Raw genomic sequence first — 21385 nt, 5'->3', positions numbered from 1 at the left:
TGTCAGTGATTATGGGCTTATGGTTAAGGGTTATCAGCTGTAGACAGGATTGTGGACTTCTGAACTTGGATCCTTATCCTAATAGCTCTGTCAAGAAGGTCCATGGGTCTAAGGGGAATCTCTAGGAGTTAATCCAACTGGGCTGGAAGTCCAAGAGAGAGAACAGTTGAAGTACTGGTTGGCATCTGATAATTTGCTTTAATTGTATGTGCAGACAGAAAGGAGAGATGTATCTGAAATAAAGTAATGCTGTCTCTTGGTTTTGTACAATGAAGAACAGTCTAGCTGATTCATTTTGGACAGTCTGGGGACTGAATGCACCAGGCAGAGCTGAGAAGAAATTATCCCGTTTTATGTAGATAATGCAGACTAATGCTGGGGCAGTTCCTTAGATCTTTAAGAAACTTGTATATTACTGATTTACTGATGCCCTTTGAATTTAATTTAGACTCTGACAAGAATGCATTTTGATTCTCTGAATTCCCTAAGGCCAAGTACTGCATTTTTAGTCTACTACTGTAGTTGTTTTAGCAAGTGCCAGCTCATTTATGCAGTGACTGACATGCATTGTCAGTGTCTGAATTACTGGGGGAAGATGCTGCTGATTTTGAAAATCGGTCAGAACCTCAGGAAATCATCTTTCAAAGTCATGCTGTTAATCAATTATGTCTCACCTTGTCACATCGTCGTATTCAGAAGATGATTGAGAGGGAGAGGCTTTTCTGTCTAGAGACCCATTAATTTGGAGGACAGTCTGCTGAGTCTGCTGTCCTGCCTTCCCCTGGAATGGAGACTTCATAGGTGACAGGTCTGTGTGCACGACCAGAGCTAATACGGATCACTTTGGTAGATATTGATAGCACTGACCATGGCCTGTTGTTCTGCTGCCTTAGGGGTGGTGTGTTGGGGAGCTGCTTTGGGAAGACTTGCAGCAGTGATGGGCAATTGCTGTTGCTGTGAAACAATGAGAATTGTTGTCACCCACGTTGATGTGAAGCTGCTTGTGAAATCAGTGTCAGCAGAGCACCACCAACATGCTCGTAACAGTCACTTGAACTTCTGATCATGTCCTCTTAAGGGAAGAAACATGAGGACCATGATTGCTCTCTGTCCTTGGAGGGATTGAGCTCTAGCTTGCCTCTTGGGTACATGGTGGCAGCAACCCCTGCTCTTCTAGAGATCTGATTAGTGGAGTTACCTTGTCACCAGGTTTCATGAGACTGAACCACCACTGTTAGCTCAAATGTTTGAAGTTGTTTCTGTTCATGCTTTGCATTCATTATTGGCTGCCTTCAGATTTCAATTCTGAGGGCCAGCCTCTGCAAGGCATCTTGGCACCTTCTGTGAATCTGAAGAACTACTTTTTTAAGTAGGTTTAGTATTTGCAAGTGACCTCCCCTTTGGGATCTTGACATTAACTCAAGCTGGGAGACAGGAAAACTTTGAAGTGGGGTTGGGAAGGTGGTGTCTCAGTCTTCCTCTGTAAATCTGCTTAGTGCCATTCCAACCTTTAGTATCCTGCTTTAAGCACATATTTTTCATATTATTTTTTTAACTCTTTCCACAGTTGATAATTCACTTCATTTGTTTAATTTGGAATAGGATGGGTTAGAAATATAGGTTAGAAATATACTTTATAGTTGTTTTTAATGGTGCTTTTATGTATGAACACTTTCCAACAGTAGATTTTTTTTGAGGGGTGGTTGATTCACATACAGTAACTGACATTCACTGCAGGTTGATTCTTGTTATGCAAATAACTATTTTTAACAGTTTGGTTATACCAAATGAATAGGTCTATTTTAGGCAACCTATCTCAAAATTGAAACAGTTATGTGGTGGGATTGTGCTGTAGCACAGGGCTGTTCTACAGCCTCCACCAAACCTGTGTGGATTCCCAGTGCTGAGCTGGAGTTTTGCTCCAGCCCACTACAGTGATTTTTAGGAGCTGAAAAGAAGCCACTGGGGCAGCTGGGTATCAGGGTGAAGGCTGTTGAGCAGCTCAACCTTCATCAGCCTGTCACTACAGTACACTCCATTGCTCCCAGACTTACACTTGGAGAATCATCTAAAAAGGAGGAGGTTAAAGAGAATCTTGTGATTGTTATTGTTATTTATTGCTCTTACCTGAGTCTTGGGCAACATGGTGTAGTGTGAGGCATCCCTGCCCATGGCAGGGGGGTTGGAACTAGATGATGTTAGGGTCCTTTCCAAACCAAACCATTCTATGATTCTGTGGATATTCACTGCCTGTATTTGGCTAGTTGCATTAAATGCTCATCACTTACTGAATTTGCACATTCAGAAGACACTTTTGTTTTCACTGCTGTTTTTCCTGGGGGCAGTGAGGAGTTGTGTGTGCACATATTCCTGGGTCACATGGTATTTTCACTTCAGATTTTCTTTCTGAGTCCTTATCTCTGTATATGTATTCATATTGGGTGTTTGTATTGCAAGTGCCCAACTTGGAAATGGGCTTTCATTGACATTATGCATAATGCACTTACACTTTGCCTTTCCTGTGCCTGTGTGCATAAGCAAAACAGTTGTACCTGATATAGGATTTTCACTTTCAGTTATTTGAAATGAGTCAGAATTCTTTTATGTTACAGATTTTTCCTTTGCCAGTGTGCTGCTCTCAGGACTGTTTTGTCTCTTTGATCTTTTGTGAGTGTTTGGAGGGGTGTGTGGTTTCTATGTATCTTTTCTGCTTTCACCTTTCTTTGATTAGCATTCAAGGGGGAATATCCTAGTCATATGGCATTTCTCTATCAGCCCTTTCCTCCTATTATTAATTTTCTTGCTTCCTTTTTAGGGTGACTGTAAGTTTTGCCCATCGTGAGATGGGATACTTGTATTGCAGATACTCTCATGAAGTGATAGCATTGTATGGAACGAAATTCATCCTTGGCAAGTGCTCAGTTTGTGAATTTTTTAAGCTCTACCCTACTGGGGGAAAAAAAAGTTTATATATGTGCTAACAAATTTACTTGGTCAGTCTGTCTGGATTCCTTCTCAGACCTAGCAAGTCAAGAGACTTGGCATTGAGAGCATTTCCCTATCTCTGCAGCCATTTTTATTTTTGTATCTATATCTATTTTAATAAAATCTGCAAAATGATTCTTCTGAAGACTGCAAAGTCTTAAACAGATGGTCTCTGAAAAATAAGTACTGCAAGATCATTTTTACTTTGTTTTGTGCTTCAAGATGTAGCTGTTAAGATCTCCTGGATCCTGACATGTTGGACATAGCTGTGATAAAAAGGCCTGATGTTCCTTCTTTTCCATGCTGGAGCAGATTCACATAGCACTGTAGACTTGGTTCTGTAGCCCTCAGCACTACTCTAATGCCTTTTTGGTAAGAACACAAAGATATCTATTTTAATTGGGAACTTAAATTTATCAGCTCTCTGAGACAGTAGATCCACCCCTTCCTCCCAAGGTAGTGGAAGTGCTTTATCTTCCTATGAAATCCCAGTAAAGAAACTACCATCATGTTGTCCTGAGAGGCTGGGCTCAGCACTTGCTGTGAGCATGACTTGGGCAACATTAACACAATAAATGAGTCTTTTCATTCTCCCTTAAAGCTCCCTCAAAGTTTTTAAGCATACCAGCTTGTCTCTGGGTTTTATTTGGTTGTTTTTTCTACTCCTAAGCTTTTCACCTGCCTCTGGACCTGAATTACTCCTACAGCTTTCTAGTTTTCAGGAGGGCCTTGGGGACCTGCCACGAAGCTGCTCATGGGCTCCTCTTTGCTGGCCACAGGCTGGTAATGGTCAGTAGCATCATTTAACCTCTGCTGGTCGTTGGGTGTCTTTCAGTTTTTGCCATGAACTGGGCTATTGCTGAAGCATCTGCTGAAGCATCTAATTGGCCTTTTAATGTTTCAGGGGGAGATACTCTTTGTTGAATTTTTTCTTTATAATGGCTGGTGGGGTGCAAGGAGTGGAATGCAGGGTTATCAGTGCCACTTAGGTACAGGAAAGCATGTGGCGGAGCATAGTGATGCACAGGCAGACACTATGTTGTAAAATGCAGCAAGTTAACACCCACAGAGGTTACTGACTGATTTCTCTTGAAATTAACATTTGGAATATCCCAGTGTTCAGAAGAGAAAAAAAGCTTCAGTGTTGGAATTTTGGATATGAGCCTTATAACACGGGGAAAGTGTTACAGCAGTGAAGTTTGTCAGTGCTGTTCAGATACTTTTCTCTATACCACTTTTATTGCTGTCTTAATTTTAAATAAAGTGCTCCTGTGATATAGAATCTTGGCTACTTTGGATGTGACTTTAGGAGAAATATCTTCAATAGAGAGCTTCCTTCTGGCCTACTCTTTTTCTGTTAAATTAATCAAGATTTAAAAAGAATGTGTGAAATATGGTCATAGCTCCAGAGTACAATGAAGTTCATGTGAATGTGGAACAACCACCATGGCTGTGATAGAAAATACTTGCGTAAATAAAATGTATTTTCTTGGGTTTAGGATGTTCTGGGTTTTTTGGTCTTATTGAAAAAACAGCCAAACCCCAACCCTAAGCAGGCAGCATCTAGATTGTACTGATTTTGAGGAACAGATTCTTAAATTTACTCTCAGAGGAGATCATGGTTAGTAGGGACTTTGTCTTGAAAATTATTTTTAACATGATGAAAAATGCCTTGGCTTCTGCTGCTTTTCTCTGCCTATATTATCTGTGATCATTCATTCCTTTTATTAGTAAATGAGAAGGGAAAAAGGGAATAACATCAGAAAGTAGATGAAGGCACGCTAAAGTGTACTATGGGAACAGTAAACTAAAGCATCTGCTTTTGGTTTTTCTAGGAAATCAAGAAGCAACTTGAACAAAAAATGTGTCAGATTTTGGTTTTTTGCTTGGATTAAACTTCTATATCTGCTGTCAGGCTTCCCCTTACTCCATGGAGTTTTTCCTTTCCTCTGTCCTTTTTTTTCTCCTTTTCATGAAACAGTCACTTCATTGAAACCAAGACTGAAGCCTACAAAGGCTCCACAGTGAACAGACAATAAAGGACAGAGATTCCAAATGTTGTTAATCTGGTCTTGATTTTTCTGTAGCGTCTGTGCCTGGTTTGAGATATGGATGTGACCCTTCTTGGCAGTGCATGTTTGCGAGGCTGGCATGCCGGCTACAGGGCACGGGAGGCGCATGATGAGGCCGGTGCCTGCAGCTGTACAGGCAGCACTTATTTGCTGTTAAGAAATTTATATAAACATGACATGTAGTTCACTGTGAAATATGTGCACAGATGGAATGAGTCTGCGGCATAACCTAGGGATATAAACTAGAGGATTGTTTAGCATTTTGCTCAATTATTTGTTCTTTGGCTCTTCTCCCTTTCATCCCCCGTTCATACATAGCTTAGGTCTCCTGTTATAGTGGATTGGGCAACGTGGGGCTCTTCAAATGTCTGAAGCTTTCCCTGGCCCATGCGTGCATCCCATTTTGGGGTTCTGTACATGCCTGGCAGGGGAGCTGTGGTGGGGCAGGGGGTGGTGGTTAATCACAGTCCCTGACAAGTAAGTAAAGTGCTGAGGCTGAGAGCAATGTAATGATGTCGGTTTGGAGCCAGGGTGCAAACCTGATACACCTATGGTCAGGGATGGGGCTTCCAAGTCCCACTGTTCTCAGTGACACACTTCCCAACGCCTCCCTCCTCCTGAAGTATGTAGCAGAGTGCTCATGGCTAGTGGATGTATAATTTATGGCTTGGTGATCAAGGCTTGCCAACTTGGCAGCATGGTATTAGTGGGGACCCCTTTACTATATTTTAGTGTTATCATGGAGGTTTCTTTGCTATTCCAAGCTTTTAACTTCAAAAAGGGTATTAAATATGAAATAAAAATTGAGAGGTTTTTAAAATATTAAATAATTTAAGCAAAAAAACGTAAATCTGTCTACCAACCTTTAAAGTTTTTATTCATTAAATATTAAGGTCTAGAAGTCTTGGGTTTGTTTTTTTTGTGGGCTTTTTAAAAGGAAGCATAGCTCTTCTGCAAACACCAGTCTTAGAGAACTAAGACTCTTTTGAGCCAGATGATATTGTGAGACTCTGGGGGGAAAAATATGATGCTTATAACTCTGTAGATAGTCCATTAAAGTACTCCCTCTGCTTCCACATCCCTTTATTTTGGGACATGAAAGAGAAACCTGAGCCAATACAGGATTACAGAAGTAGGTTACAAACCTGGAGCTAGACTATTTGTAGTTAAAGCATCAGAAACGTATTTTATAGCTTATTTTGGTTTAAAAATTTTATGCATTTGGAAAACTCTCCCCCATGAGACTCCTTTCTTTCAAGTAATTAAAGCAAGACAGTAAGCAGCATAGACAATGAATTGTAAAAATTCATTGCTGGTTACAACAAGAATTTGAACCTCGTCCATCTGTCATCAAAAAAAAACAAAAGTCTTTCAAAAAGCAGATGGTCTTGTAACTAAAACAAATCTGGATTCTGGCAGACAGGGTGAGAAATGTGCGCTGTGAGAACAGGGGAAACACTGCACTGGGAACCTTTCGTCTTGATGGAGTGCTCTAGCGTGAATACGTCTCCTAATGCTGTTGCGCGCAGTAGTGATCATCAGAGGTCAAAATCAGTAGCTTAAATTCTATCCTCAGGCTCACAAGAAATTAGTATTATTTCTGAAGCAAGGCTTTTATGTGCTTTTTCTGCAAGGTGTCATCTCCTAATAGGTATTTATGAGCATCTTAGGTGAAGCTTGTGAGTGTTAACAGCAAGGGGTTCTACATAGAAAGGATTGAATACTAAAGTGGAAATCATGGATTAGTATTGCAGGAATCTCATTCAAAATAAAACTATATTTACAGTGCTATGTTTATGCACAAGTGTTTTCTGTTATGCATGCAGTCTAGCAAGACTCTTAAATTAATAACTCTATTAATAAGTGATGCCAAGCTCTCCATCATTTAATGGTACTTCAGGTGATAGCAAAAAACCCACAACCAAGCTTGCTATTAGCCTATTTCTGTCTATTACTCTTCTGTGTGTTTTACCTAGATGAAGTTGTAACTGCCTGACTTTATTCAGGACTCATTTTCTCAGAATCCAGAGTCATTGAATCAGCTTCATCAAATTAATTAGCTGCAGTGGATAGGTAAAACTCGGTGCTGCTTACATGCTTGGTACAGATACAGTAATCTATGGCTGATAATTGAAATTCTTAGGGGTTGTGTGTACCTCATGCATGCAGCTTGGACCTGAGTAGCCCAGCACACTATTTAAAACATTTTTATAATGTTTGTTCACTGAGAATCACATTGAGCCTTCTTTCAGACAGCAGAAATGCTCTCTGGGGTTATTCTAGCTACTTCATCTACAGCTAGCACCTTTTTCAATGGTATGTAGTAAGAAACTCAAATACAGATGAAAGATATTGTATCTAGCTCTGGCACATCCCAATGTATAGCTGCAAAATCATTAAGTACTTCAGGTCCTGTCTTAGGTTTATCCTATGTTTAAAAACAGATTAGAAATCTGAAGAACTATTTTGATAACTAAACAATTGATGCCTCCTTATGTTCTAAAAAGCAGGAAGATCATCATGGACAGGAAGGTCATTAGCATCACATCGAATCTTGCAGCTGGGAGCCTCCTTTCTGCTGTGCAGTGCTGGCTTGTACTGCTATCTGAGACAGAAAGCAGGGGCATGCTATGTGCAGTGACTTGGGATGAGTTTTGTCCAAAGAGGCATCACTTGCTATGCAAAGACAAGAAATGACAAACAAAAATCTTTTGCCTGATTGGTGAATATGTAGTTTGGTTTAAGTGAGCCATCCTACTTCACCACCACCATTGTGTTAATACTTTTTTCAGTTTTGTCCTGTCTTCCGCATGGATGCAAAATGAATTAGGAAAAAAGAAAAATAATTTTATAGTCGCAGCAAACAGCTTTAAAACTACCCACCCTGGTAATTCTCTCTTCTGTCTCTTTAGTCAAATGAGCTAGACCAGAAGAAGATATGAAAAACCCTGAAACAGCATTGCATGCGTAGGGAAGCTTCTTCCAGAGCCCATCAATCTTTTTCATTATATCCAGGAACCTGAGAACAGTAAGAACCCTTGCAGTCTTCATCTCATGCATATCCAACATTTTATCTTATGTGAATCTTAAAGTATGAGAGCTTTTAGTCTCACTAAAATATATGAATAAAAGATATGAATATTGGTGTGGGCTGTTTTTCTGAAGCATTGGTGATACTGTTCCACAGCTATTGTATTGATGTGCTTTAAAAATAATTCCTTTTACTACATGTCATTACATTTCACTGACCTGAAGCCAGAGAATGTCCTTAGCTTGACTTGTAAAATATTAGAAGGAAGAGATCCAATTTCAAATCCATTCTTTTCCTGGTCACAGAAGAGCTTGACCTGTGGTTTCTCACCTTGGGAAAGTTCATGTAGAGCTGGATTTGAGGGTCTCAACTTGATGGTGCATCTTTTGGCATCAGTAATTGCTCTGTTCCAGGAGCTGGGCTGTGATCACTGGCACGCTACCTGGAACAAGAGGCCTCCCTGTCCTATCCCTTGTCCTAGTGGGGTATGCATGTGCTAATGCAGTGCTCCGGGGAAAGGAGAGTCTGTATCCTGGACACTTGTTATCCTATTGCACACTCCACAAGGACAGGTGCTATGTGCTCAGGATCCGCTAGCGATAGGAAGGAATTGTGTGCATATGAATATTCACACTCCACAGCTCTTATGTTTGGGAGCTAAGAGAACAAGTCAGTGCCTGTTTTTCCTCTTGCTCCTGTAAGCTTTGGGCTTGCACACAAGTGAAATGTCATGGCATGTGCAGTGGTCCAGAGCTCAGCCCCCTGCCCTGGCAGGAGTGATGCCCATTTGCTCCCTCTCCTCTGTGTCGGGACCTGGGTGCACAGACCTGAGTTACTATGTCTTCATCTTCCAGTGTGCCAATGCCTGCTGTGATCTGTCCCACAGCAACATACCTTGTTTTGTGTCAAAGGGAACACCCTAACTGTGGTTAAACTTAATGTATTGTTTCTATTTTGATGAAAGGCCATCTGGAGGGTTCCTGAGTTTGTGTGTGTTGCTTTCTGTGTGACATAGCTACCAAATAAAATCAATAAAAATTGAAGAGCTCTGGGTACAATGTTGAGGCACAGTGTGGCATGAGTTTATGTGTGTATATTAGCATATATTCAGTTTGCTTATTATCTGTTTTATTGTTTCATTATTACATTTGTTTAAATATTTAGTCTTGTTTTAAATTAATCTTGCTCCTCTTTGGGATGACTGTACATGTTGAGTTGCTGTAATTCATAACAATTCTTTGCTTCTACATAGTAAGCAGAAGAGTCACAGCTGTCCAGGTTAGTCATCACTGCTGTAGTGCTGTCCATGGTCAGTTGTGTAATAGATGCATGTTGGGTTTTGTTGAGGATACAATAATTGGAAAGGCTTGGCTTCCACCAGGATAGATCTAATAGCTTCCTCCATCTCCTTTGGCTTCTCTGCTAACAAATCAAAGCAAAGTGCTGTTGGCTGTGGAAGGATTGTAGGGTATAAGGGCAGCTGAGCCTCACAGTGCTGCTGCAGAATGCAGAGATCAGCCCCAGGCAGGAGCTGTAATGCTGGCATGGCCCCACTTGCCAGACATGGACCCTCATACTTTAGTCACATCCTTGGCATGCTGTTGACAGTGTTTATGCTGAGTAGTGAAGCTACTGAATTCAGAGAGTGTGGGTGCTGTAATTTGAAAATGTACCTCTAGTTTTCTGCCAATTCAGTGTGCTGGTGTAAACATTGCTGTAAGAAGTTATTTTATTTCCATACAGCTCTAGGAATGCCTTTAGATCATGTTTCAATGTTGGTTTGTTGGTTTGTTTTTTTTCCCTTTTTTTGTGGTCAGCGAAAATGTGCTGGTTTTGTCAAAACTAATTTATTCAGATCTGCTAATGGATTCAAGAAGAAAATGAATTTTGCAATTCTGTGCATCTCTTTGGGTCTTCTTGCTCAGACAGATTTATCAAAGAGTTTGAACCCAGCTCCCCATCTGTAGTCATTCACACCTCTCAAGGGTGCCTTTGTCAGGCTGTTGAGGCAGTAATTTCTTGAACATATTAGTGGAAAAATGGTGTTTGAAGGGAAGATCAGGTTTAGTCTTGACATAGGAGTCGTGAAGGAAGGAAAAGGGTAGAAATTCACAGGCGTTTTTTTTCTGTCATAAATTTCTATGAAGTTCTTGAAGGAAAAGGAGTTCTAGGTCATGTGTAGAGGTGGGTGTTCTCTTTTTTAAAAGGAGCAAATTGAAATATTTTTAAAAATCAGTAAAAAGGCATTTGAGGACCACAGCCACTGAAGTACCATATTCTTTATTTTAATTTCTCCATAACACACGTTATAGCTATTATATATATAATATACTTATATATAATTATACTTAAGATCTTTCTGCGTTAAGGGGTCTTTGTTGTATTCAAGAGCAATTTTTAGCTACTAAGTAAATAATATCCTGAATATTTTTCAGAATGGTGGTACTTAGAAATTTTACATCTCTAATGTGTTTTATAAGGATACCCATGTGGTAAGTATTCAGTGTAAGTTAAATTATGGATTGGGGAATTGGATCCTGCATTAGCAAGACAAAATTTTCAAGCTCATTCTTGGCTAAGCCCCAGACTGTCGTGCAAAAGGCATTTGAAACGGGGGGAAACAAAAACTGTGGTTGTGTTACAGCAATGGATTAAAATTATCCCACGCTGGTCTGGGCACTGTGTGGCCATGAGGTAAAGGGTGATAAATTCAGCTGACTTTAATGTGTCAGAAGCCATCCTGCACTCCCCTTTAATATTAGCTGTTGGAGAGCTGTGATTAAGTGTTCTCCCTCCTGATAACAGCTCACTGAAAAGTGGCTGACAGGTAGAAACAGCAGCCAAGCTGCTGCATGTTTTAGAAGGTGTTTGCTGATGCACCAGCATCCCTTGTCAGCACTGCTGATAAGCTCTGAGGCAAACCACCACCCAGAATTTCTTTGGCAGCCCAGCAAACAGCCAGATGAATTGTGCTATGCACAATGTGCTAATTGCCACAAATTGGCTACACTCCATTGAGAGTGACAGGGTATAGTGGGTTTTGTTGGGTTTTTTTATAATCTAGTTCTTGCATACTTAACTTGTACCATTTTTGGTGTGAGAACAGGCATTTAGACTTTTTTTGTACGTTGGCAGCAAAAGGGAATTTTTGTTAATGTCAATTAGCTACAATATAAAATTCAAAGCAATTTTATTTAAATTAATTGAAAAATGCAGGAAAAAGTTCTGGATTACAAGATGAAAATCCTTTGTGTTGCTGAAGTTTTTTTAAAACATTATAGTAAATATTTAATTTTCCTTTCTCAGACCTTGCAAAAAGCATCTGGCCTCCAAAAGCTCTCAATAGAGCATCCCTTTGCATCCTCAGATGATTGGGATATCTTCTGTTCCTTCTCAACAGGCAGTGTGTGTTGGGGTTTTTTTTTAATTTTCTACCCTTCTCCTCCCCCATCTGCATTAAAATATTTCTTTAGCTATTAGAGCTGTTCAAGCCCACAAGATGGGGTTATAAGGTATCGATATAGAGAAATGGGAAGGGGAGTGAATGTATGTGTGTTTTTCCTGTGTGAAGGTATGTAGGATAATGAAGCCCTCCTGTAGAAGGGGAGAGTTGAGCCACCTTGGGTGGTGGATGGAGATGCTGGGGTTTCCCTGACATGGAGGTTACCCGTGTGGCATCTGCTGCTATGTGTTGGTCCCTGATGTGTGGCAGTAGCATTGGTGTGGTGCTACCCAGCAGGTGCTACCAGGAGTGATGGTAGTTACCCATCAGGCTTTGACCATAATCAGGCTGCAGGGCAGGCAGGGCAGATGCCTCTGAACCTCACATCTTTTAATGGTCAGGAGCTACAAGGCACATCTAATACTGTCCAGAGAGGCAGGAATGGAGAAAGGAGACTTAGTTGCTGTTCCTGTTACAGCATATGCACAGCCTGGCATGAAACAGGCTGCTTCTGTTTACCCCACACTAAGGACACACAAGAAGTGCAGGTTTGTTCTAGCATCTGCCTGTCCTTTCCCAATCAGTTTATGATGTTGATCCTAGCAGTGTGCTGTGTATGCTCATTTCTCTTTGAAATACAAAGCTGTTACCTTTCTGCCTTCCCCCAGCTGCAATTTGGAAAGAAGAATGAGGGAGGTACGCAGGCATGGGAGTTGCAAATATGGATGTGAGAAAGCATGTTTCATGGTATTATTCTTTGCTGTTATACAGCAAATAATAAAATGCTCTGTAGCCATAACACTACATGCTCACTATGCTGGGAGAACTGGCAAAGACTGAGAGAAGAAACAGTGTTAAGAGAAAACAGTATGTGGCATGTTTGGTTTCTGTCCAAGAGCCCCAGTAAATGAGGAAAGTGAATAGATATTGGAAGCAGATCCTGTATAGACTGTTAGTCAAATTGGGCTAAATTGCCTTGTCAATTGAAGGAAAGCAAACGGAGAGGGTAGGATGTCTGGGGGCATTTGAACAGCACCTAAAGCAGCAAACAAACATAGATGTTTAGAGACTGAAGGTTTTTTTTAATTTTTATTTTTTAATCTCCCAGTGATAATATCCTGGATTGCTTTTTCATCTAGCAGAAGTAATAGTCACTGTAGTACTGTGTGAAGTGTGGGATAAAAGAGAGAACAGTCTGATGGAAAGAGCATGTTTATTCTGATTAAGAAAAATCAGTGAACTGATTACCATTCATCTTTTTGAAGCAGAGCTGCATGCACTACTTATTTACTTCATAGTTTTTCTTTTCTCTTTTTTTTAATGACTTTTTTGAGGAGTACATTAAATGCCAGGAAACAATAATTGTTTTATAAACCTTGAGTAAGCATGCTCTTTATAGTTGTTTAACTTTTTAGATTTTATCTGTTTTAAAGCAGAATGAATCCTTAGGTGAGTCCATAAAAGTACTTTCACAGATATCCCTGATTTTCTTATTTAGTTATTTTCTTGCAATCACTGCTAAGCGTGGCACTGTGAGCTCAGTAGCTGTGGCTCTCTGGTGAGCAGTGAGTTGCTCTGTGGGCTGTGATCTGAGCCTCTGAGCATCCTCCTGTTCTCTGATGGCCATGGACAGCGCAGAACTGCTTGTGTTTCCACAAATGTGCTTATATCCCTTGGCTCTGCACTCCGTGCCTTGTGAGTGAATCTTACTGTGTGGATTGAACTGCTCAAGTTGGGATTTAATACGGCTGAGATGCCACTGGCCAAATATATTTGGGCTGGGTTTCCATCTGTGTGTTTTTTGCCCTTTTCAGAATCTACAGAAGTTCTCCTTGGCAGCAAAAGGAGGTGTTCCGAGAGGCAATCAAAACTTGAAAGTTGCACAAGGAGCACTTTCTGGGGAAGATGTGATATTTCTTACTGATGTGGTCATGCAATTTGGATTCATAGGGAATTTTCTTTGGTCCTCCAAATTGGGTATGCTGGTATCTCTGCCACTTGCTGTGACTCTGGTCATAGCCTGTCAGTCCTCTATCACATTACAGCATCAGTATTGTCTTTGCAACACAGGCATTTAACCTGTAGGACAAACATTTTCTAAAGCAGCTTGAAGAGTCACTGGGCTTGAAGTGGAATTGAGGGAGAAATGTAATGTCTTGTGAAATGCAGGTGATGGGATTAGGTGATTGAATAGTCCCTTAATGTCTGTGAAGCAGTAGAACTGTTTTGCTGAGGGCTTGACTTTGAGGACCAAATTACTGCTGAGCCCCACAGAAGGATATGGCATGCTTTGGAAGCATTTTGCAGGCTAACAGAAAGATGGAATAATTACCAGTTGCACAATTATTAGAGGCTTTCTGTGGTATTCAAAGAATGTTAAAATAGATGGAATAAAATGGACCTTGTCCTTTTGTAGCTGCTGAAAGATTGCCAGGAGGCTTCCTGAAACAAAACATAACCCCCCATCCATCTCTTCTGCAGTTTTAATGTGTAGATTTATGTTGTCAGAGCTGTACATTGCTTTTCATTTTTTACGAGATTGTTTTCTGCTCTTACAATATATTAATATATTTTAAAAGATTTTTGAGGATTCCAAACTGTTGTACTTTCATTGGATGCCAGGAGTTATTAATGATGACTTGCTGCTATTTTACTGTAAAACTAACAAATGCAGGAAGTGATAAATTTGATGTCTGAAATTTCACATTAGCTGGCTAAATTTCACATTAGCAATGAAATGCACATTCATTGCAATGTCCTTCAAAGTGTGGTACAGACTAGCTTCCTTCAAAGCAAAGGCAGTATGAAGTGAGACTGAGTGTAAGAGTGTTCTGCCCTCCTTCTAATCTAATGGGTGATGATGTATGCTGTGTCCTGGGTGCCTGGTGAGGGCTCCAAACTCCTGTCCTAACAGTTCCCATGTAAAACCAGTACTGCTTCATCAGTTGGAATGCAGGTACAAAAATTCAGGTTTAGGTTATGTCACCTGCTGTCATAGAGTATTTAAGTTTGGTAATTAACAGTGGTTTAAGAGACTTTTTCTCTCAGCAGTGTTCTAAACACAATTTTGCAATGCCATTTCCATTTTTTGCTGATTTTCTTTCAAAAGTTTGTATTCATGCTTCATTTAAAAAAAAATCTGAATGGTGCCCTCTATGAAATGAAAAAAAAAATCCTACTTCTGCATTAAAAAAAAAAAGAAGAAGAAGAAAGTGCAGATCACTAGAGAGAAACACTGAACTTTCTAGGCTCTTTTTATCCTGATGTAAGTCTGCTGAAAGAGCGGTGTCAGCCAAAACTAGTTCTTAGTGGAACTGAAGGCTTAGATTCAGTCTGCATGAGTTTTGGGTTTGCTTTTTTTTTTTTTTACCTCCTAATGGTCTGCATCTTGCACTGTTTGAATGAAGTCAATGGCAAATTTCACAAGCCTTCTGTTTTTCTGGCTTTGTTCTTTTCTTTCTTTCTTTCTTTCCATTTTTCCTTTTCCTTCCAATCTCCCCTGCTGTTCCCAGATGCAACAGAAAGGACATGTGCCTTCCTGCTTTTCTGTTGGTTAATGTAAACTTGAAAAGAGAGCTGGCTTGTTGCATGGGACCCACAGAGGAAGAGGTGGTGGTGAAGTCCACTTACCACTACATGAATTGGTAACGGATTCTGTGGTCACAAAAGAGTGTGATATCATGTTCAGGTGGATGCTGGGAATGGCTGTGTGGGGCCATTCCCACAAATATAAAATGTTTTGTTTGATTTTTTGTAGCTATTGAGATTTTATCTGGTTGTCTTGTGTTGTTATCTACAAACCTGTCTTCAAATCTCAAGACTGTGGGAGATGCAGCCTTAGTTCTTCAAATGCCAGTAATCCTTTGCCTTTGTTATTATTGCAGAAAAACATGAGGATGTGCACTGTGAAGGGTAAAATCTCTATGATAAAATAAAAACCCTTCTGAATTTCCTTCTCTAATAACCATGAGTCATCTTTTTCTTGGGTCATGCTGTTTTTCCAATGCGTTTTTTCCAATGCTGTTCAAACTCAATAAACAACATAAGCATACTGTTTTGTCTGCTTATTTTGTAACTTGGGAACCTGACTAATTTTCAGTGAATAAAGAGCTTTGTATGATGAAACTGCATAACAGGAGCTGTTTTTTTCCCACTTGATGGGAAACAATTTTTGTTCCTTCTCACTGTAGTTGTGACTCCAGCAGAAGCTCTCTTAGAAAATAGTTGAGATGTGCAGGAAAATATCAGTTTTGTATTAGATTCATAACTGCTTTTAAATTACCTATTTCAGGTACTATAAAATAAAGTAAATAGAAAGTAGAACATGTGTCAAGGGTATTATTATTGAAAGGATAAAATAATAATCTGTGACATACTCAGTTTTGTAGTCTTGCACCCTATACATGCTAAATCTCAAAGTTAATATTTTGAGATCTGGTCATAGAATCATAGAAGCATACACTTTTGGTCACATTCTCAAGATCTATCTGCAGTTTGAACTCTAAGTACGTATTCTGAAATGATGTTTTCCCAAAGACAGTTTCAATTATAAGCATTCTAATATGATAAAGAAAGGCCTAGTGTGAGTTTGGAGATAAACAAGGTGAACTGATTTGCTGAATATTGCTCTGGAAGTTACTGTAAATACAATGCAAAAGTTGTGCAGTTCTTGGAACTTTCAGTGATCCTGGTCAGCAGATTATTTTCTGAGAAAAAAAGAAGCTAATATACTAAAACTTTTAATGAAAAAGTGTACTTTTATGTGAAACTGTATCAGTCTTATAATTACTTCTTGTTACTCGTCTTTTCTTAGGTATTACAAAGCCCATGTATTAAGGAAGCATAGCTGATGTCAGTGTGAAAGAATGCTGTCAATGTGTTTTACCAAGTGAAATGGGAGAGAATTTACCAGTGTTGTCCCGTTTCTCCCTTTTTTAAATGCACTGTTGAAGGGCACATATAACACGCTTTGCCTTGCTGGGGCACAGACAACTGCTGCTTAGCCAAATTCCACACTGATATGCAGTGACAGCAGTTCACCACTAGATCTGTCGGTCTTCTTACTCAGAACTGATCTTGACCTGATTTTTCTGTGCAGTCAATTCATATAAAACCAGATGCCAAAAATGTGTATTAACTGTGAATTAAATTCTTATCAAAATGGATTACTCCAGTTTGTGATGAAACAAACAGCCCATGTCTCTTGTTCCAAAAAATGTACCATGTGGCTGATAAAGCTGATTATCCAGAAGTGTTACTAAAAATGTCTGCATGTCTACAGAGGAGCAAATAATTGGTCTTAGCAAGAAAGATGTTTTTTCTGCCATTATTTCTAAAAGTTATGCTGATTGATATGGTGATTTGTTGTCCCAGAATGCCTGAAGATGAGGAGTTGGGTGGCGGGAGGGAGGTTGTTTATGGGGTGGTATGCCTTCTTCTATAGGTAAGAGAAGGACTGCATTATGACCCTTGTGTGTGCTCTGTACTTTTAGTCCTCTTGCATTCCAGCAATACTAACTTTTATAACCATAAAACATAATCATCCTTAAGACATTCCTGATACCGCTGTGGGAGCAATTCTGAAGCAAAATGACTATAATATAGCTAGATGAAGAACTTGGATGGTTTCTCTTAAAATTGTAGGGCAGGTCATGTTCAAAAAAGAATTAAATATCAAATGAGGGGGGAAAATACACTGGAGCAGAGCCCAGGTTCTCAAAGTAAATTGTTGAAGACTATAACCTGGTTTCCTCAATGAGTATTAATCCAAATTGTGTATAGCAGATATGGCGGTGAGTAATAGTAGTTAAGCTAAGGATCAGGAGTCCAATTTCCTTCATATATAGGAAATATAATACCTAGTGTTGCGTAGCAACAGTCAAAGGTATAGCAATATTTGCACTTGAAAATGTTTAGTACTTTTGGAAGCATTAGATGGCTGATGAGATAGGTAGTAAGGAAATGGTATTATTCTCTCTTAGGACATTCGTTTAAATTCAGTCTTGGCTGTAGTGGCTAAAGACCATTAACATCTGAATAACCAGCTAGAGGTCTTCAAAATGAGTTACTGGTCTCAGCCCAGTGTTCTGAGCACCCGTATTCGCATTTCAGAAACTATTCCTGTGATTGGCAGTGGTGTTGGTGTGCTCAAAAGACAAAGCAGATACAAGTAGCTGTGGAGGCAGCCACAGATCTCCCTGCTTTAGACTGCTTCTGGGTCATCGCAGAGGACTCCCTGCTCTAGTCCTACTGCCAAAAGAGGAGTTGCAACTCTTCCTAGCTTATGACTTTTCTTGACAGCTGTGTAGCAAACTTGACATTATTTAAATTTCATACGATCCTGATATTTTCTTTGCATTTTGTGTTAACTGTATTTTGAATAAAAATGCTTTCTATTCCTTTTTTAGTCTTCTGAGATGTTTCTAAATTACTTTGTGTAATTTTCTCAGAATCAAATGTGAGTTCCCCTTGAAAAAGTAAGAGTTCTCCAGAATTCTGCAATCTCTGTGGTTTCAGTTTTCACAATCAGGAGGTCTCTCTTGTTCTCACCTGGCATACCTGGAAATAGTTGGTCTTAAAAGGAGGAGAGCCTCAGAAGAAGCAGAGGAGTGAAGCTGCTGGAACCCCATAACAATGATTTAGAGTGCCTTAAATGTGATTTGGTAGTGCTGTTCTGACATTAGCTGTTTATTGCTCAAAATTTAGCAGGCTCTTGTCAGAACAGCTTGTCAGATGATCAGTATTGCCTTGAGTGCATGCTGGAGCTGGGCTAAGGGATCTCTGTGGTAAAGGAACTGTGAGCAAAAAGCATAAAATCTGGCAGCTGACAGCATGTGACAGTCGTAGGACTAGTTGCTAGACTTTTTGTAAATGTCTAGTTTTACCTTAATTTACTAGTATTTAGTGTGCTTTAAAGGAAGTGTGTGTAGTAGATGATCTCTGGTGTAAATCAAATACAATTGAGAAGTGTGAAGGGTCTCCAGGATGTCCTTTACCACATACAGCTCTCTCTCGGTGCCAGTGCTGACTCTTCATTTTCTTAACTGCCTGAAGTAAGGTTGGTAATGAGCTCCTTAAGAACATCTATAACAAGAGAGAGGTCCAGGCACAAGACCTACTGATCTTTAAATAATCACCTAAGGAAGTATTCTGTCATTGACTCCAGTTCATTGCTTTAATATCGGAGACCTCGGGACATACCTGAATTAAATAAATGATAGATATACAAGACATCTTAAACTTTTTCCTTCTGTAAAAAATGCATCTTTGGATCTTTGAATCTTTTTAAAAGTTGTAGCTATTTCTGAATTAAAAAAAATTTAGCAAGATCTTTTAAAAGATTTTTTAAAGATTTTTTAAAGAGCTTTTCTTAAAAAGATTTTTTTTTACCAAATCTTTTAAAAGATTCAACTGTTCTTCTTCTGTTGCTTTTTCCTAAAATTGAGAAATTACGCCTATGCCACTTGATGGTTAAAGTAGTAGCAGGAGTGAGTAAAAGTATTTATTAGTTGAGGTCACTCATATTAGCAAAGTAAATAAAAGAAAGAAAATCCACTGGGCACTTGTTATGAGACTAATTTGTGTGTAATTTGGAGTCATTGGTAGAAACCTAATCCCTGTTTCTGATCTCATCTGTGTTATCTGAACACTATGCCAGCATGTGTAGAAGTTTGAAGATTTCTGCCTGCTCATATGCAAATATGAAGAGTAACAATCCTTACTGAAGTCTGGGAACATAGCAGCAGATCCAAAATAGTTTACAGACTGTATTACCTTGAATACAGTCTCACGAATTTTCTTTATTTTCTCTAGGTACTGCACCAACAATGTGTTTGTACATATTTAACAATTATTTTTAAAATTGGTGGATTTAAAATTAACATCTATCTGAAATGCTCATTTTTGTATCAATAAATTGCTATTATTTTAAAAGATAGCTCCTTTTCCTTTTTCACCTTGTTAGAGTCCAACACCACTTAAAAATCCTCTTTCCCCTGAATATTTGATTTTTTTCTCACATTTTTTAAATCATGCAGGCACACATTAAATGGCTTTTTTTGCCAGTGCATGAGAGAGAACATGGGCCTGGGAGGGATGGATTGTGAGTGGAAGCAGGTGGTGTCTATAGTTTTTCTGTTTCCACAAGGAATTCTGCAATAGCCTGTTCTAAAATACACGAATGATTGTGAACTTACTCATATTTAACGATACCTGGAACCTAAACAATTTACCATGTATTCTTAAGCACGTTATTTTTTTGTCAGAGCTTCTAATGTGTTTGGTTTTGGTTTTTTTCTTCTGATTGTAAAACTTTTTATGGTGCATAGTTTTAAATATGCTTTTGTCTATTAAATGTGAGAAAAGGCAGTTTTTAGCAGTGATATTTTTGTTTAAGAGAGAAGTGATGCCTAAAAAAGTTCTATAAAATGTTGGAAATTATCTCCCATACAAAGCACGTGTGCTTTTTCTTGAAGGGGGAAATTTGAGTTTAATCCAAGAGATTGTGGAATTTCTATTACCTTAGTGACACTTGTACCTACAACAAAATGGTTAATTGTGATCTGCTTTTAAATCTTGGTATCTGTTTCAGTTTTCTTTTTATTTCAGGACTATATGAGTACATCTTATTACATGTCTGTGGTTTTATTCAAAATGTATTAGGCTCTGCAACTTCTTTGGCTTTAGTGGGAATTCTGCATGCCCCACACTATCTGGAAATCTAGTGTTCAGATAGATTCCTAAATACAGTTTTTATACAAGTACTTATTCTAGGCACCTTTGGGCCTGACTTCTAAGTAAACTAGATCCAAAAATAAACTGCATATCCTGTATGCGAGTACAGTATCTTATATGTAAGGCAGGTAAGTTGGTGCACAAATTACTTTTTTAACCTTGGCTGAAGAAATTTGCTAGTGCTTCTTGACCTTTACAATAAGAAGTTAGAAATGTATGAAAAAACTTGAAGAGATTCATAGAACACTTTGGGTTTTGGCTGCTACTGTACTTCATTTGTGTTTGCATATAGTGCCCTAACTTTGAACTAATTTTTGTATGAAGTTATTTTAATGTAATATTTTTAGGTTTCATTCATTTTTGCCTTTTTCAATCAATTTTGTAGCAGCTAGAGTTCTCGTTTGCCCAGTGTATACCAGGTCTGATCTCATGCCTATATGTATGTATACGTGTTTATAAACTTAACTTACTTTTTGTATGTAGCTCAACTTTTATATAAATAAACTTTAATTCTGTTACTTGGAAGGAGAACTCAGTTATGCATCAATGTATCTGTAGGCAGCTTTCCCATATGAGATTAGTACTTATATATGTAAGCCTAGGTTTCTAAGTTTACAGAGTGAAAGGAAGATATTTTCACTGGAATGCGCCACTGCTAAAAAACAAGCCAAGCTTCCTTCAGCTTCTTAGTGCATTAAGCCTATTTTGTGAGCTTAAGCACAGAAATAATGTTTTCCTTTTTTATTTGATACATTCTAAAAAATAGGGTAAAAGTGGTAATAGATATCCTTTTTTTTTCTTTTCATTTGATTGAGTTTTCATATGATTCTCACAGAAAAGAATCTCGCAGAAAGACCATTTCTTTTGCTTTGAAATATGTACTCATGTTTTCAAAGGATTCTTCATTATATGCACATATATCAGATAAAAAGTACATTTAATCTGTTTGGTTACATACAAGATTCATATAAATGAAGTCCTACTCTCAGAAAGCTCAGAAGATAAGGGTTTTTTTGGTGTACAATTTCTATCAGTAGTTAGCCGTTTGAAGTGTTTAGAGCTATATGACTTCACGTGAATGGTATGAACCCCCTAAAAAAAATGGAACGGGAGTCGAGTGAA

The 21385-nt window shown here is 38.9% G+C and overlaps 1 protein-coding gene across 1 annotated transcript in view; it reads left to right on the top strand.

The window, feature by feature from the left end:
• The window catches only part of KIAA1217 (KIAA1217 ortholog), a 379558-nt gene that overhangs the window by 28943 nt on the left and 329230 nt on the right, over window positions 1-21385 (top strand). The gene's annotated exons all lie outside the window — the stretch shown is intronic.

Source organism: Melopsittacus undulatus, chromosome 1 (genome assembly GCF_012275295.1).
Source record: "Melopsittacus undulatus isolate bMelUnd1 chromosome 1, bMelUnd1.mat.Z, whole genome shotgun sequence".
NCBI lineage: Eukaryota > Metazoa > Chordata > Aves > Psittaciformes > Psittaculidae > Melopsittacus > Melopsittacus undulatus.
Note: the sequence above shows the minus strand (reverse complement) of the source record. Positions and strands in the feature narration are given on the sequence as shown.